Below are 16,679 nucleotides of genomic sequence, written 5' to 3'. Positions count from 1 at the left end.
CTTGATATTTTTTCGCAGGTTCTGTGATCTTTTCAGTTAGTACTGATACGTCAACAATGAAATCTTTCAGTTTTACGTTTCACAGTTATGCCAGCTAGGCTAAAGAAGACGATGGTGATGAAAAATGAATGAAAATAGTGGAATGAATTAAGTGAGAGGAAACAAGAGAACCCCGAAAAAACCCACGCACACGGTATTTGTCTACTGATACGTCAAATTTAAATAAATAAATAAATAAATAAATAAATGATCATACTCAAACATTCTAACAGCATAAACGTACTTTTACATAAACAAGGGTTAGGATTATTTATGTACTTACTAACAGAATACTCGTTCTTTACACGTGGGAGAATACATTTCATTTTGGACATAAAAGGGTGAATTTCATTTAAAAGACATCGGAAGTGTAACTGTCCGTCTCAGCGACCCCGAAAACTATGGAATTGACACTAACATCGGTCATTTTCGATCATTTTTATGTATCTCCCTTCCTCCCCCCCCCCAAGTTGCGAGGCTGGATGTGGATTTAAACGGGATCGGAAGTGTCACTGTTCATCTTAGCGATCTCGAAAACTATGGATTCGGCAGAAATATCGGTCATTTTCGATCATATTGAAACATCCTTCCCTCCCCCCTAAGTTGTACTGTGAAATTAAAATGATAAAACATTTCAGAGCCAATTTCATCTATGTAGCAAATTTGATAGGCATTGGTCTCTTGGTTCAAGAGTTATTAGGTCAGAAAAGTAGTCACTGTCATTTATATATATATATATATATATATATATATATATATATATATATATATATATATATATATATATATATATGTGTGTGTGTGTGTGTGTGTGTGTGTATGTGTGTGTGTGTGTGAGAGAGAGAGAGAGAGAGAGAGAGAGAGAGTAGGTATGTGTGTGTGTGTGTACTCCTCGTGCCCCCCTAAGTTGCACCGTCAAAGTAAAACAATAAGAACTATGCCAGGCCCGAACCTCATCTATGTTGAAAATTTGATCAAGATCGGTCGTGCGGTTCAAGAGATAAGAAATCAAAACAGTCACTTCCATTTTTATATATAGAGATGAACGAACTTTTACATATACTTACTGGAGATATTTTAGAATGGAAACAAAGATTGGAGCGAATTCCCATAGGAAACAGCTCCTTCATTGGCGAAAACTCCGGATAAGTCTCTAGTCAGAATGGCTGAGGTGGATGAGGCTCGAACCCTGTATCTACAAATTATGAGCCAAGAATACTAATAGTTCACCTACATCCACTCGCTCTAAACAAAAGAAAATGATAATGGAAAAGTCACAAGTTTACATTTTAAAATACCTATATCATGTAAGCTTTGTGTTGGTGATTATACGAATTTCACATTGAAACTCTCTATAGCATTAATGTGGGCGATCACGTTACTCGGTTTGGTTGCAATGACAGCTCCATTAATTATAATTTAGAGGCCAATTGCTTACACCAGAGTTTTCAACCGATGAATCGAGAAACCCAAGAGACTCGCGGATTCCCTAACAAAATAAAACATTGCGCATGCGCTCGTGCATAATTCCCTTTATTTATCGCTGGTATGTATTGTGAATTACTTTTCCAATACGCTGAAGTTTCGTAACACATAAATCACATTTAAAAAGGGACAAACCAAGAACATTTAGTGAAACAATGGATGACCTGCGGTGGAGTAATAAACCGTGAATAATTATCATAACGATACGCTGATTTAGTATAGTGTCACCAGGAGACTTATAACATTCGTATACCGTGCTATTTTTGTTATTTTTTTAAAACTACAACGTAATTACTAAAAATGATAAAATATGGCAACACCAAATGAAGGATATGCTCCAAAATAATCACAAATGTTTGCGTTTTAGCTGTTTATATGAATGTAAAAGTAAGTAGCCGAATGGATGTCGAAAGCAAGTTTTTATAGTGAAGTAAGAATTTTGTACTATTATATTTATAATAACTTTGTTTACCACTTTAAACTCTTTCCTAGCAAACGCTCATGGAATTAGTTAGGCAATTGGAAAACAGAATGTCTGTAACGAAGATAATTGAACAATAATGCACATTCTGCATACTAACAATGGTATTAATGTAGTAAACACGATTTAGCAAATTGCTTGCAATTTTTTTTCCTTAACTGGAAGTTTTCGCCAAATATTGGTTTCATATAAAAAAGGAAGTTTGTACCTAAGATACAAAATGTAAGATTTTAAAATTTTAATATATTTTCTATTTTTCAAGCAGTATATATGAATGATTTTGATTTGCACTTTTTATTTTAAAATCTTACAAAATTAACATCTTTACACAATCATGAAAACATCATGCCTCAAACAGGCTGTTAAAAGACAAACCACTGAACCTAACCCACTGTTTTCAAACATATTGACACGATCAATACTCTCACCTTCCCAAGACTGAAGAAAATGTGTTGAAATCCACAGCAAAAAAAATGATCAAACATAACAAAGCAAAAACTAACAAAATTTGAAGAAAAAGAACTGCTAACATTAATATTTTTGAGCTCAGAAGAATAATATCGATCCTGGTGTCAGTAGATAGTAATGGAAGTATTGACCTAGTTTTTGTCGATAGTTATCGAAATACCTACATACAAGTGGATTTATTGATTCTAGTAAATATGGCATTCCGAGAGCGATGTACCGCATATGAATATTTTTTTTTTACTAATCACGTCTCTTCTATATTTTGTTTCGTTAAATACGAACATTATATTAGAAAAGTTCTCCTTAAATGCACATTTAAATGCATTACGTAATAACGTTACTTTTCAGGACTAAACAAATTTTTCGTTAAATATAAGAACGTAAAATCGGAGTTATACTGTATTATGTTTGAGGCTGAGCAGTTTAATTAATAACATATTCTAGGCATGTAGGAAGTTTCGTGATAACTCCCCTTAAGATATAAATACACCCAATAACAAATTTTCTAGCTATATTAGTACAGACAGTGGAAACCAACTTATTGTACACAACTCGATTGTGTTGTTTTTTTCTATAGTTTTCCTAGTCAGTATTGAATTCTACAATGTATCAATTTATTTTCAACTTGCAGTATTAATATAAACTGAAACACTTCGTCGTTTGGTGTGCTAAGTGTTGTTCGTTTATTTTATTTTATTTTTATTTTATTTTATTTTATTTTTTTTTTTGTCAACAGTGGCGTCCGTTGTTTCTAACCTAGCTTCATTCGCTTTTGTTCCCTCGAAAGCTTGGCAGACATAAATCACACTATTTCCATGTAGCTGAATGCTTAGTTTGTCTCCTTTAGCCTACAGATCGCATTCGTAGAACGTTACACTAGAAATTTCATTTTATTTCATTTCTGAATGTCTAATACACATGCTTGGCATTTGCGTCATCCCGAGTTCAATTCCTGATAGGCAAATGAACTTTTCGGTATTAACTCAGCCTCGGGAGGCAGTTTGGAAAAGTTGCTTCTGTTAATAAATGCCGAAATATCCCGTTTTTAAAGCCAAAAGCAGTGTGTTATGGTTGGAAATCCGTGGTTTTATTATGTTTTTGATGTTGAAATTACATCTTTGTGTTTAACGTCTCACGGTTATGCCCTTTAGGTTAAAGGAGACGACGACTAAAGCAGGTGAATGATAATGGAAGAATTCGTGGAATAAGAACGTGGAAGGAAACGGGAGCACCCCGAGAAAACCCACGAGCACGGGATCGTCCATCACAAACTTACGGTACTGAACCAAGGACCCCACGCATCAGAGGTAAGCGCTCTACCACTGACATGTGAGTCACCGTGTCTTCCCTTGAAATCGAAGGAAATTTTAAACTAACACATGAATGTACCGAAATCTGCTTGCCAACAATTGATCGAGAAAGAACAATTTCTACCTTGCCTTCCGCATTTGACTACATGACAATTTGTTACAATATTAACAATAATTCCTGTTCAATCAAACTATGATGGTCGGGTTATATTTGTTCAGACTATTGACTACGTATATTAGAATCGAATATGCGTCATTCGGCCACCATGACTCCGTGCAGGCTGTAACATCACGAGGTTTAGTTTACAGTTATAATGTCATAAATAAACTCTGAGGCACTTAAAAAAATATAGCTGCGTCAGACTTATAACATTCGTCTAGCAGTTAATTATGCAAGGCTTTAAACTAAAACAAAAATTGTTAGGGGAAAATCGTACAAATTTTCTTCACAGTTTAAGTGAGAAAATGAAAAACGTTAAAATAATAGAAAGTGTATTAATCTTTGAATTATATTTCTATAACATTATCTTCATAGGAATGATTGAATTAAATAACTAAAATTTAGGTTCAACATAAATAATTTGGCCAGCATCTGTATGACCAAAATAAATTATGAAGTCGTTTTACTAAGGGGATATAATGATTCTAAAGTTAAACGACATTTTAGTTTAACGTCCCACGATTATGCACTTTAGGCTAAAGAAAACGGATGATTAACGCAAGTGAATTCATTGTAAAATTATTTTTTGAGCTCTTTCACCAAGAATCAAACCCGGAACCACGTGCACCAAAGGAAGTTTTTTAATGATGAACAAAACATGCCTGAGCAACTTTATTTCCCTAGTTAGCGCTGTGTTCCTAATTTCACTTTTTTCCATTCCATTTCCTACTTAACACGGCATGGACACGAACACAGAAGTATCGAGGATCGAGTATGCACAAATGTTCTAGAATCGGGAATGGACTCGGGACCACGTACAGCAAAGGCGAACTCGCTAGCAACTAGGCCAGTTGTTCTCAACCTTTTTTGACTTGCGTCACACTTCACTGAATGTCCAGGGCATTGCTACACACTTGTTTGATATTATTATTATAAATAATAATAATAATAATAATAATAATAATAATAATAATAATAATAATAATAATAATAATATATCATAATAGTGAAACTTATTAGTCTTTATAATGACTCTATATAGCACTGAGCATTATCGCTGCCGCAGGAGGTATTGACTGGTACAGTGTGTCTCGATTCTAATTAATTATTATGAAATTCTTCATGATGTTTAGATTCTACAAATTCGCGACACACCTTAGAGGACTGCGTAACACACCAGCGTGTCGCGACACGTCGATTGAAAACCACTGCACTAGGCCATCGAGGAGGACGCCACTAGACCAGCGGTGAGCGCTATAATAATTGTGTTTTAAATAAAAACAACAACTGAATTTGCAAATGTAATGAAATTCTACATTTAAAAAAACACTGAAATTCTATTTAAAATAATGTTCTTAAATAGAAGACATTTTTCTTCTATTTTGTTTCCATTATTAGTAGAGTAATGTAAAATTTCAGTCATCAAAGTACAGATACATCAACTTTCTTGGAAACGAGAAATGAAAGTCTTTTAATGTTCCACAGTTGTGTTTTGTAAGGAGAAAGTTATGAGAAAAATGAAAGTTATGAAAAATAGTGAAACGAAAAATAGAAAGAAAGGGAAAAGCTTCGAGAAAGCCCACCAACACGATTTGTCTACTAAAAGCTCACATGAACTGATATCAGTATTTGTAAAAATTTAACTACTTTCTTGAAATGGAAAATTTTGTATGCGATACAATGGAATAAATTGAACTCTGGCTTGAATCTTTAGAACCTAATCTAATGTTCTTATACAAACAACACTTTATGTTGCTACAGATTGAATCGGGAACCTTCTGCACAAATATGGTGGCTGTAGAACTGGCTTAACGTGCTCTGGGATGTTGGAGTTTCATATACCTTTCTAGTATGAGTTTAACGTCCTTATATTGGAAGTAATCCAACAGTTTAACAATGGATCAGAACCACGTAAGTCTAATCTTTAACTGAAACTAGGTTTCCTGCCCTAAAGCCAAAAGCTCTATCTATTCAGGCCGCGAGTATAAAATGTCTTGTAGAAATCAATATTATAGCTTTGAGACTATGTTTAAGCCCTTGGAAGGAATATACTTTTGCTGAATTAATTTTATGATCAAAATCAATTTCTAAAAAAAGGACAACCACACAAGAACAAAGAAATGTCAATAGTGAAGGACATAAGGTGATATTGAGTAGTGTATCAAGTAATAAATATATAGTACAGAAAAGAAAGCTAAATTAATATTTTAAATAAATTAATACGAGAAGGTCATACAATACATGAAAGAAATGGGAAAAGTAAATAAAATTACGGAAACAAGAACTCTGACATCCAAAGACAGGTTTAGCTCACTGATTTCCGATGGAAAGTAATTTTCTGCGCTGGTAGTTTAAGTTTGATAAACATGCATTAGAATCCGTAAACGGACTGTGATCTTAATTCACTGTACCATCTTAATACAAGAATATTACGTGAAAAGAAAAAAAACACATTACATGCTATACCTTACAAATATGACTTAAAGGACATGTGCACAATTATTTAATACATGTCCTTTTCAATAGACAAACTTTTCATGGAAACCATTTACTATTTCCATGCAAGAAAGGTTACGTAATCTATTTATCCTACATTCACTAGAGAGAAATTTAATAGTCTTATAACTACGTCCTCATTTTAAAAAGAAATCATCGAAACCTTTTACAAAAGTTCTTTAAAACAACCAACCACGAATACTTCGGATTTCGGCATTGGAAAAGAAAACTAAGTCTATAGTTGAATGAAAGTAACAAAACTCATTCAATACTATACTCTGCAAGTTTCGTAGATATTTCAAGTTAGTTTTACATGGTTGCAATCTGTTCAAAAATATATAAATCTTAAACTTTTTTTTAGAAAGCCCTACTAGTTGCTTTTTCATTATTTTTTTTCTCTTTGTCCAACTCATTTTATTAGATTAATTTAGTGTTAAGAGTCCATGTTCCAGTGACCGAGTTTCCTACAATTCACGGCTCGCACGGTATTTGCTCGATCACTAAGCCGCGGTTTCCCCAATGGACGTCAAGCGATGCGTCAGAGTTGAGTTGTCGGTATGTTACATCAATATAGAAAAAAATATACTACAGAAAATCTAATTTTAAAAGATATATATATATATATATATATATATATATATATATATATATATATATATATATATATATATATATATATATATATATATATATATATATATATATATATATATATATATATATTGTTATCGAATAATATTCGTTTTAAGAACGTATTTGTTTAGGGGCAAAGTATTTGCATCATGCGAACACACGTCAAAAACCTAATATTTCGATTTTCTGATGTGTTAGAGTGTAAACAATTATATAGGCATAAATATTTAAGAAATGCTGTAACTGTACTTTAAAAAAGAAAGAAATCAAGCTTCTGTTTTAATTTTATGACTGACAAGAATGTGTATATTGTTCAATTTGTTTGCAGAAAATTGAAGGTTAGGATTCCTGACGAATCACCAGTAATATCACAGACAGAGCTACTGTTGTATTTGCCACTACACAAGGAAATTTGAGTTTCTTTACACTAACCGCCTACACAAGATACAATTCATCAATAAATTTAACTCCTGCAAGAACTCTAAAAAAAGTACTGATGTATTGTAAAGCGTTTCTTTGTTTTTCTAAGCATGTAGGAGTATGCAATCGATTTCGTACAGCATAGCAATACCAGTAGAATTGTTCGTATTCACCATCAATAAATAATATAAATAAACAATGTTTACATATACAAGCAATTTTATCTAAACGGGTATTGTTTTCTTGGATGTGTGGTACGTCAAATAATTTAATAACAATGAACAGAAAATTATAGAAATAAAAATATTTACTTTCTTATTAAGCAATTAACATTCAGATGACTGATTTTAATTGTGGAATTCCTAATAATGAAGAAATAACTTGTTAAGTATAGGTTCTGAAAATGAGTTGTAAATTTTGTTCCAAATAACACTTACCGCTCTTCACAGCAGGTCAATGTTTTGAAACTACACAACTTCGGTTTAAGTCTTCTTGTATTTAGCCTACTCTATCAAATCTTCGTTCGCAGCTTTCGTGGAAGTGGTTCAGTACACAACCTACGTTTCACACTAGAAACCAGTGTGCACGCTAAATATGAGCAATAATCAAGTATTTCATAAGAGGAATAACAAATGTTTGTCTTCCTTTAAAAGACAGTTGATTAGCCACTTTGAAGGTGGCGCTCGAAGTACAATACCGCAACATACCCTCCACCCCCCTTCCCTTACAACCCTACTGCATATCACTCTCTATTGGAATGTATCTCCCAAGTGCGGCGAATAAGAAAGCAATCTTCTGCTTCGAAACTAACACGTGTCGAAAACACTATACACAACAGTCTAAGCATGCAGAAGAGATGTTCCGTACCTTGATAGGTTCTTGGCTTCGGTTAACTTGCAGACGCAGGTCTAGAAGAGTCGCGACGGAGACGTCCGGTGGATAGGAACACCGTAAATGACAAACGTTCCGTCTGACTCGTTATAGGCCCGAAACGCTGTATCCGCTGCTCCAGGGTTGCGACTTCACTACAGCGAAAATATCATATCGACTCATCACAAAAGCATATTTTCGTCGTAACTTGCTGCACGCAAAGTAAACGTGTGGATTATTGAGCGCCGTGACAACGCAAATAGTTGATAATATTAAAGAAAAGGTTATTTTTCCTCAATTCAAAACCGAGAAAAAAGGAAAATAACTCAACTGAATATTTAAGCATGTACTTCTTACGTTATTTTAAGATCACTGAGCCCTTAGTGTTCCCTGATTTTCCAACGGCATCCCAACTCAGACCATAGGCGTACCTAAGACACACAAACTCACATACTATACATTACATATCTATAATGCAATAAAACATATATTGCATCATATCGTCATGAACAATTTATGACGATATTTACTACTTAACTGTAAATGTATGGTCAATCTTGAAAAAGAAAATAAAGTGGACTGAATATCGTTTTAGTAAAATGAACTGAAATCTTTAAGTTTTACGTCCTATGCTTACGTCGGTTAGGCTAAAGAAGACGGTGATGATGAAAAATGAATGAAGTGGTAGAATGAAGGAAGTTGGAGGAAACGGGATAACCCCAAGAAAACCCACGCACATGGTGCTTGTATACAACAAAAGCTCAAGCTTGGTGCAAGCTGGGATTGAACCAAAGACCCCATGCACAAGAGGTGAATGACTACCACTGAGCCACTACGGCTCGAGTATCGTTTTGGTGACATGTTTCAAATATATTGTGGTGTCTTGTAAATCAGCCAAGGTGCTTAGTTTGGGAAATCCTCTTCTAAGCAATTGTTTATCATCATATCTTTAAAAAGTTTGAACTATATAAGAATATATTATTAATTTGTACGAAGATTGGCATAACTTCTATAGCCCATGCGTCAACATTTATAGGTATGTTTTGAGCCCTTTCAGCAGCAATTTTTTTTTTTTTTAATCTTCCAGAAACAGCGTGTTTTAGTAATCCACTAAGGAAACCAAAAATATCAATAAGGTTCCGTAGTGATATTAAATTACTCCACTCTTCTCAAAAATGAACAAACATATCAAACGAAACAATTGTAAGATTTAAGTAAATTTGTGCATATTTGAAAATCTGATGGAAAAGTACATTGATATATACGTATCACTAAAGTTTTAAGATATCACTAATACTGATAAATCTAACATTGTGGACGAAAAATATTAAGCTATCTTTTATGTATAATTTAGAAACGTCTCTAAGTTTTCAATGAATATATCGATAGAATGCTAGCAGGAAGAGTCATTTGCCCGAGTCTGCGGTCTATTTATACAGTAAATATTAGGTTTATATTCGGATATTTAACTAAACATAGGACGACTTTCTTCAGATTAGAAAACTAACCCACTTTTGACAAAGGACACTTCTGTTTTAAAGTAACGTTTGGAAAACTTTAATCCAAAGAATATGCCAAGGGTAAAGCTTATTCACTTCCTGAAATAATAACGTTAATCTCGTGCTCAAGGCTATTTACGTATTTGAAATGCATCATGAATTGGATTTTTGTTAGATTATTTTGTAAATCAATTTACATTTTACTGTAAAAAAAAATACTTTTCCAGTATATAATTTATCTAAACGGCTAAAGTAATACTAGCAACATTTTATTTCCTGTATACTACTAACTTGATTATGATCATAATTCATGGAGTATTTAGCGGTAAATCGTCCACCTCAGAAGCAGTGAGCTGAACGAATATAGTTTCCCTGATTGTACTGTGACAGAGTTTTGAGTTTTACATCCCCACTTTTCTGCCATTTAGGCCAAAGGAAATAATGAGAAATGAATGATGATAATGAAAAGAATGGTAAAAGATGAATAGTTGGTAGACGGTGAATCATACATACATATACCTATGTTCTAAGTGGAATTCGGACCCATGACAGACAGGTTTTCAGATCGCCAGCCTAAAGCCTTAGACAGCCGCACACTTTCTTTGAGCAGGCCGCGGTTGCTCAGTGGTAAAGCGTTCACCTCTAGTGTATGGAGTCTTTGGTTTGATCCCAGCTCGCGTCAAGTGAGTTTTGTGATAGACAAACACCGTATGCGTGGGTTTTCTCAGGGTTTACCCGTTTCTTCGCACTTTCTTCATTCCACTATTTCATTCATTTCTCATCATCATCGTCTCCTTGAGTCTAGCTGGTATAATCGTGGGACGCAAAAATTAATTTCCTTTCTTTGAGTCTGATCGCAGCTGAATAACATAAATGTTTTCGTCTTTGGCTAGGAAGACCCCGATTCGATCAATGGTGCATACATCATACGTTATTCATATCCCTTATTAAACTATAGGTCTGGGTATTGGCACAGACAGTATGCATGGGATAAACACTGAAGGTAGGATTCATGTGCGCATTGAATTGAACCCGAGACAATACATATAGAAGCAATTGTCCAAGCTACTGTCAAACTTGGGGTAAAAATATCATATACAAGTTTCTTTGAGCTTTCATTCCTCTATAATATCATTTAACCGCTTATTTGATCATTGGTAGAGCTTCATCTCTGGTGCTTGGGGTCCTTGGTTCGATCCGAGCTTGCGCCAAGTGAACTTTGTGGTGAACAAACAACATGTGCGTGGGTTTTCTCGGTGATTTTCTGTTTCCTCCCACTTTCTTCATTCCCCCCATTTCATTCATTTCTCATCATCGCCGTCTCCTTTAGAATAGCTGGCATACCTGTGGGACGTAAAACTTAAAGATTTCATTTCATTTTTGATCATCATATATTTTATGTCATATTCAGTATTCCAGAGATAACAATCATGAATGTTAAACAAAATATTTCATAAATGATCATAAATTCACTTTTCTAAATAAATAAATAAAAGAACACTTTTATTCTTGAAGTATCCTTTTATGGCTAAATGGTTAGCACGCAGGCTTCTTGTGTCCGTGGTCCCGATTTCGATTCCTGGTGAAGGGCTTTGCCCAAGTAGTGATTTGGGTGTCGCTTCATCTCGCATAACTACCCTGCTGAAAACATGCTAAAAAGTAATCAATCAATCAATGTTGTTCTTGAGAAATCCATCTACAGATGAGTTCATACAAAAATGTCAAGAAAGTTATTAAAAGTTATTTCTCATTTCTTTCATTTTCTTTGTCTAAAACGAAAACCTATTTCACCATTTGTGTGATATATATATCTTCCTACGGCAGCATTCTTCATCGCACATCATACCCTCTTTTCAATCTCATATTCTACAAAAGCAGAAAACACAGCAGAAGAGCGATAATGATTGCGCATTTCGCAACACTGACTCCCTCCCAAATCAATGGCCGCCTCGTGGAGCAAGCGCCACTAACTTCCCGGGGACTACGGTACGTCTCGAAACTAACACAAGCCTCGCACAGGACCGCGTACAGTTTTCGTCACTGAGAAAACCAGGTCAGCAAGGTGTCACCAGTTTGGTTAACACCCACACAACACTCGAAATTCCAATCGAACACGATTATGAGAAGAGATGCCTATATAACGGATGGATTAAATATTAAAGTATTTCATATGTAGGTTGATGAAAATACTGCTACAATAATTAAGATTTCACATAATTTCTGTGTAGCTGTAAAACATGTATACACAGCAGGAAGATAAAATATCACATCGTTGAAAGATATAGCAGGAAGAAAAGCATTTAAAAAAAAAAAAAGATAAGAAAAATAGGTTATATAGGGTAGAGACAGAAGGTCTTAGTTCAAATCTTTTCCCTTCTCTGTCATTATTTTAATCGCTTCATTTGTCCATTTTCACTTTTAAATAGATGACGTAGCTAACATGAAGAATAAAACTGTACTAGAAACTTCTACGAAAGCTTTCAACAGTCACTTATCACAGCAAATGACAATATTCAGCTCATTAAGATTAACTGCTGTTTAATGTCAAGAAATCTTTTTTTTTTTTTTTTTTTTTTTTTTTTTTTTGTTAACGGAACTGACACAAACACATATATATAAACGATGATGTACGGATTTATGCAATTATGATAGGTTGCTCGGAAAGAAGACAATTACGAGAAGACGTATTCGACACTCGGTCGAAAAAGTATAAAACGCTTTTCCAGGCCAGCCACCCTGAATGAGGTTTTCCTGGGTTTTCCTCATTCTCACCAGGCAAATGCCGGGGTGGTACCTAACTTATAGGTCCCAGGCCGCTTCCTTCCTTCCCTTTCCCCGGATTGTGTGCTCGCCGAGGGACGTCATCCCTCAAAACGCGACGGGCTAAATAGCCTTAGATGCCGAAAGCCTAGAAATCTAAAATCCTAATTACGAGAAGACCATGAGAAACGAAATTCCTCTACCATAAACCCTATACAACCTGGACCTAACCTGGGACCTTACGTACCAGAATGTAAGCCATCCACCATTATGCCGCCATCACTAATTTACAACATTAATGAAAATATTATTTGATTATTTCACAAAATACAATTTATTAATGCCTAGGATTAATTTCAATAACGATTAACCAAATATTATTATTATTCAATGCCCCATCCCTGATGATCTTAGAACCTAAATACAAGGTTAAACTATTGTAAGAAACTACATACACAATCCTGGAGTTAACAGATAAATTATCATAATTTAAAGATAGAAAAATAATATAAAAATGGAATTGGTTTCCAACTTTTATTGCTTAAATTAACATAAACAAGCACTTTTTAATACACATCAATGTTCTGGACATTGATACACAAGGAATAAAAACAATCAAGTAAATTTCCTTCGAATTCATAAGTTCTAGCTAGAAAAATCGAGGTTATATCACGAAATGAACCAAGGACCATCTCTTGTGAGGCAGAGGATTAGATTGCTAAGATTCTCCACGTGTTGTCCGTAATAGCACTGGTAAAACTAAACCGGTTTCCGTCTTCCCACTGTCTTCATGTTACGTTAGCATCTTTACTTACTACAATATCCATAGACTTTTCTGTTAGGTGCCCGCAACCCTGGAGCCCTTTCAGTGGGACACGAGTGTATATTTATTTCGTTTTCTGCTAATGAGTTACGAATGACATGGGCATTAAGAAAAAGTGTGATGATTCAAGACTAAATGCTTTCAAAATGTGGGTGTGAAGAAAAATGGAAAATGAAACGAGTCTTACGTTACCACGTTTATGCCGGCTAGGCTAAAGGAGACGGTGATGATGAGAAATTGATGAAATGGTGGAATGAAGTAAATGGGAGGAAACGGGAGTACCCCGAGGAAACCCACGCACACGGTGTTTGTCCACAACAAGGTTCACTTGGCGGGAGCCGGGATCGAACTCGGGACACCATGCACCGTAAACGTATATTGTTTACGTTTCTAAACGGCTCTCGTAAAATAGTAATACTTATAGTTTCTGGAGTTTAAAATCAATTTTTAAAGCTAATTAGGATATAAATCCAGAATTTAACATGTAATTCTAACTGTTCTGACTTACGTGCCCCTTTGTGATCAACCAAGCTCTTCCGACCAAAAACAATAACACTAATCAATATACCAAAGCATAGAAAAAGTAAGAAACTTTGTTGCATCAATGAGAAAAAACAATAAAAATTTAGATTACCTAACGTTTTTGTTTTCTCTATTCTCAATTATTACACGCAAGTACATGCCATCAGATATATTCCATTTGTTGTTTGGATTAAAGTTGAGCGCCAGTTTCAAACGCGAGACTATATAAGACATGAATCTAGAACTGAACGTGGGATCCAAACCACATGAAAACCCCGTCGGATATCGAACCCGGGCGTAATATTACATTCTTGGTACAAGAGGCTTGTGTTCGATTCCCTGTAAAAATGAATGTAGTTCATGTCTCATGTTAAACTCTAGATCAATATTTCACGTAGCCTTGGTGCTAAGAAGGAATGATAAAGTGGCCCCGCGTAGAGTAGTCGCTAACTCTCTCGCCTTTGGTGCGAGCGGTCCCGGGTTCGATTCCTGGTGAGATCACTCGGTCGAAAAATGTAGCAGTTTTCTCAGTCATCTCTAGTAAGTTTTTTCCTGAGTTTCCCTCATTAACACCAGGCAAATGCCGAGATGGTAAGTAACATAATGGTCCTAGGCCACTTCCCCAGTCCTTTCTTCTTTCCCTTTCATCGGATAGTGTGCTCACCGAGAGACCTCATACGTGACAGACTAAATGGCCTTAGATGCCGACAGCCCAGAAATCTAATTCCTAATCCTAAGAAATGCTAAACTTCAAACGTACAAACGAGGAAGTCAAACGTGATTATATTAAATTAAATACATTCCTCCGCTACGTCGTTCTGTAGTCCAAAGGATTCGATAATAAAAACAAATGTATCATGACGATAATAATTAAGAGAAATGACAGAATGGTATTGTGAGAGAGAATCGAAGCACACAGGGCATAGAGTGTGTCCTCGGATGAAACTCGCGGTCCATTTACTCAGAAGGTAAATACCGTGATTTTGCGGCATCGTGGTGGCTCTGTCTCAACCAGATTGTAATGGAACCCATCCTGTGACATCAGTTGAATGGTGCTGGATCGTCCAACGACAAATGAATGAAACGGAATTTCAGAATCAGCGTTTCCTAAGCGATTTGCGTCTGCTTGTTCACGTCATGTGTGTGTGCTACCCCGGACAAGCAAGACGATTGACATTTCGACATTTTCATCCAATACAAATAGCAGCCACACCAAGGTTTGGGACGCACAATCCAGCACAGAATTCAATATTCACTTTTTTTTTCTTTTTAGATGTCACTTTCAAACCTTTTATTTTTCGCACAATGGAACACACTTGCGTTCAATGAGACAATGCTTTGTAGCACGTCGCTCAGAATACAATTTCTTGTTAAATCATGACCTAACCAGTTTATTTTGTCTTTTTTTCAATTACCTTTAATATTGCTGTCCTCTTTCCTACATCATGCAATACTTCCTCATTACTTATCCGTGGAATCCAGTAAGTTTCTGCTCCTATTTTAAAAGCTTCTAATAGCATTATGTTGTTTTCGCGTACTGTCTATGATTTTGTGTGCCCCGTACAGTGCAATATTTGATGCGCTATCTTAACTCTGTAAACAAATATCATAAAATATATTTTTCTTTGTAGTAAAAGCTCATTTCATTTGTCCTCTCTTATTTCTCGTTTACACTTTATACAGTCGCTCACATTAATATTCGTTTTTTTAGGAATTGCCAAAAGCAAAGTGGATTTGGAAAATAAATAGTCAAGTAAACATAATTTGTAAGGCAAAAGATACGTGGATACATATTGAACGCTGAAAGAAAAAAAAAAGTGACACAAAATGTTAATCAATGCTTGGTAACAAGATGTGAAACAGATAATGGACCAAAAATATCTCACATTAATATTCGGTTTTGATAACACCAGCGGTGTTTACTCGTTTCTGTACTATGTAGAGGACGTGGTATGATAACAAGATATGTACTGTAGATGGCAGCAGAAGAGAGGTCATGATACAGATGCATAAGCAGCACTGAACGTTGTGAATCAAATAGGTTACGTGGACTGTGGCGAATATGGGTAGAAAAGGTAAAAATACAAGTTTCGAGCAGGGGCAACTGGTGATCTATCATCATATGAAAGGGCGTAAATACGCTAAAATAGCTGAAATATTTTGCATCCCCAAGAATACCGTTGGATACATTGTCAGAAGTTACAAAAATGAAGATAGAATAGAATCCATACCACAAATTGGACAGTCCAGAAAATTGTCAGATAGTGACGAACGTGATATTCTTCGCAAAATTAAGAACAACTCCAGACTAAGTTCAGTGAGTATTGCGTCATCCCTGAACTCCGAGTTAGGCAAGAACGTTATCGTAGAAACAGTTCGCAGGGTGTTGAGATATTCCGTGTACCATGGTAGGGTGTCAAGTAAGAAACTGCACGTAAGTACAGTCAATAGAAGAAAATATATAATTTCGCACAAGAACATGGAGTAAATGGGCAAACTGGTGGAGGAACGTCTTATTCACGGACGAAAGTAAATTTTAGATGTTTGGTTCAGACGTTCTCCCACCAGTCTGCCGACCTACCCACATGTATTCGTGCGAAATTAAATTTTTTCTTCTATTGACTGTACTTAAGTACGATTTCTTACTTGGTACAAGACCATGAAACACAGAATATCTCAACACTCTGTGGACTGTTTATGCGATAACGTTCTT

General features: G+C 35.3%; 1 protein-coding gene across 8 annotated transcripts in view; it reads right to left on the bottom strand.

Moving 5' to 3' along the window:
• Cadps (calcium-dependent secretion activator 1) overlaps nt 1-16,679 on the bottom strand; it is a 794,056-nt gene that overhangs the window by 656,582 nt on the left and 120,795 nt on the right. For 4 of the 8 annotated variants that reach the window (XM_081761519.1, XM_081761524.1, XM_081761527.1 and 1 more), the window contains exon 1: nt 7,930-8,446. The exons of 1 other annotated variant lie outside the window; for it this stretch is intronic. The gene's annotated coding sequence lies outside the window, so the exon portion shown is untranslated. Of the gene's footprint in view, nt 1-7,929; nt 8,474-16,679 lie in introns of those variants that run through there. 3 more of the 8 variants (XM_081761523.1, XM_081761522.1, XM_081761520.1) reach the window with 2 other exon arrangements.

Source organism: Thermobia domestica, chromosome 6 (assembly GCF_964235325.1).
Source record: "Thermobia domestica chromosome 6, izTheDome1.hap1.1, whole genome shotgun sequence".
Taxonomy (NCBI): Eukaryota; Metazoa; Arthropoda; class Insecta; order Zygentoma; family Lepismatidae; genus Thermobia; species Thermobia domestica.
This window is presented reverse-complemented; position numbering and strand designations above follow the sequence as displayed.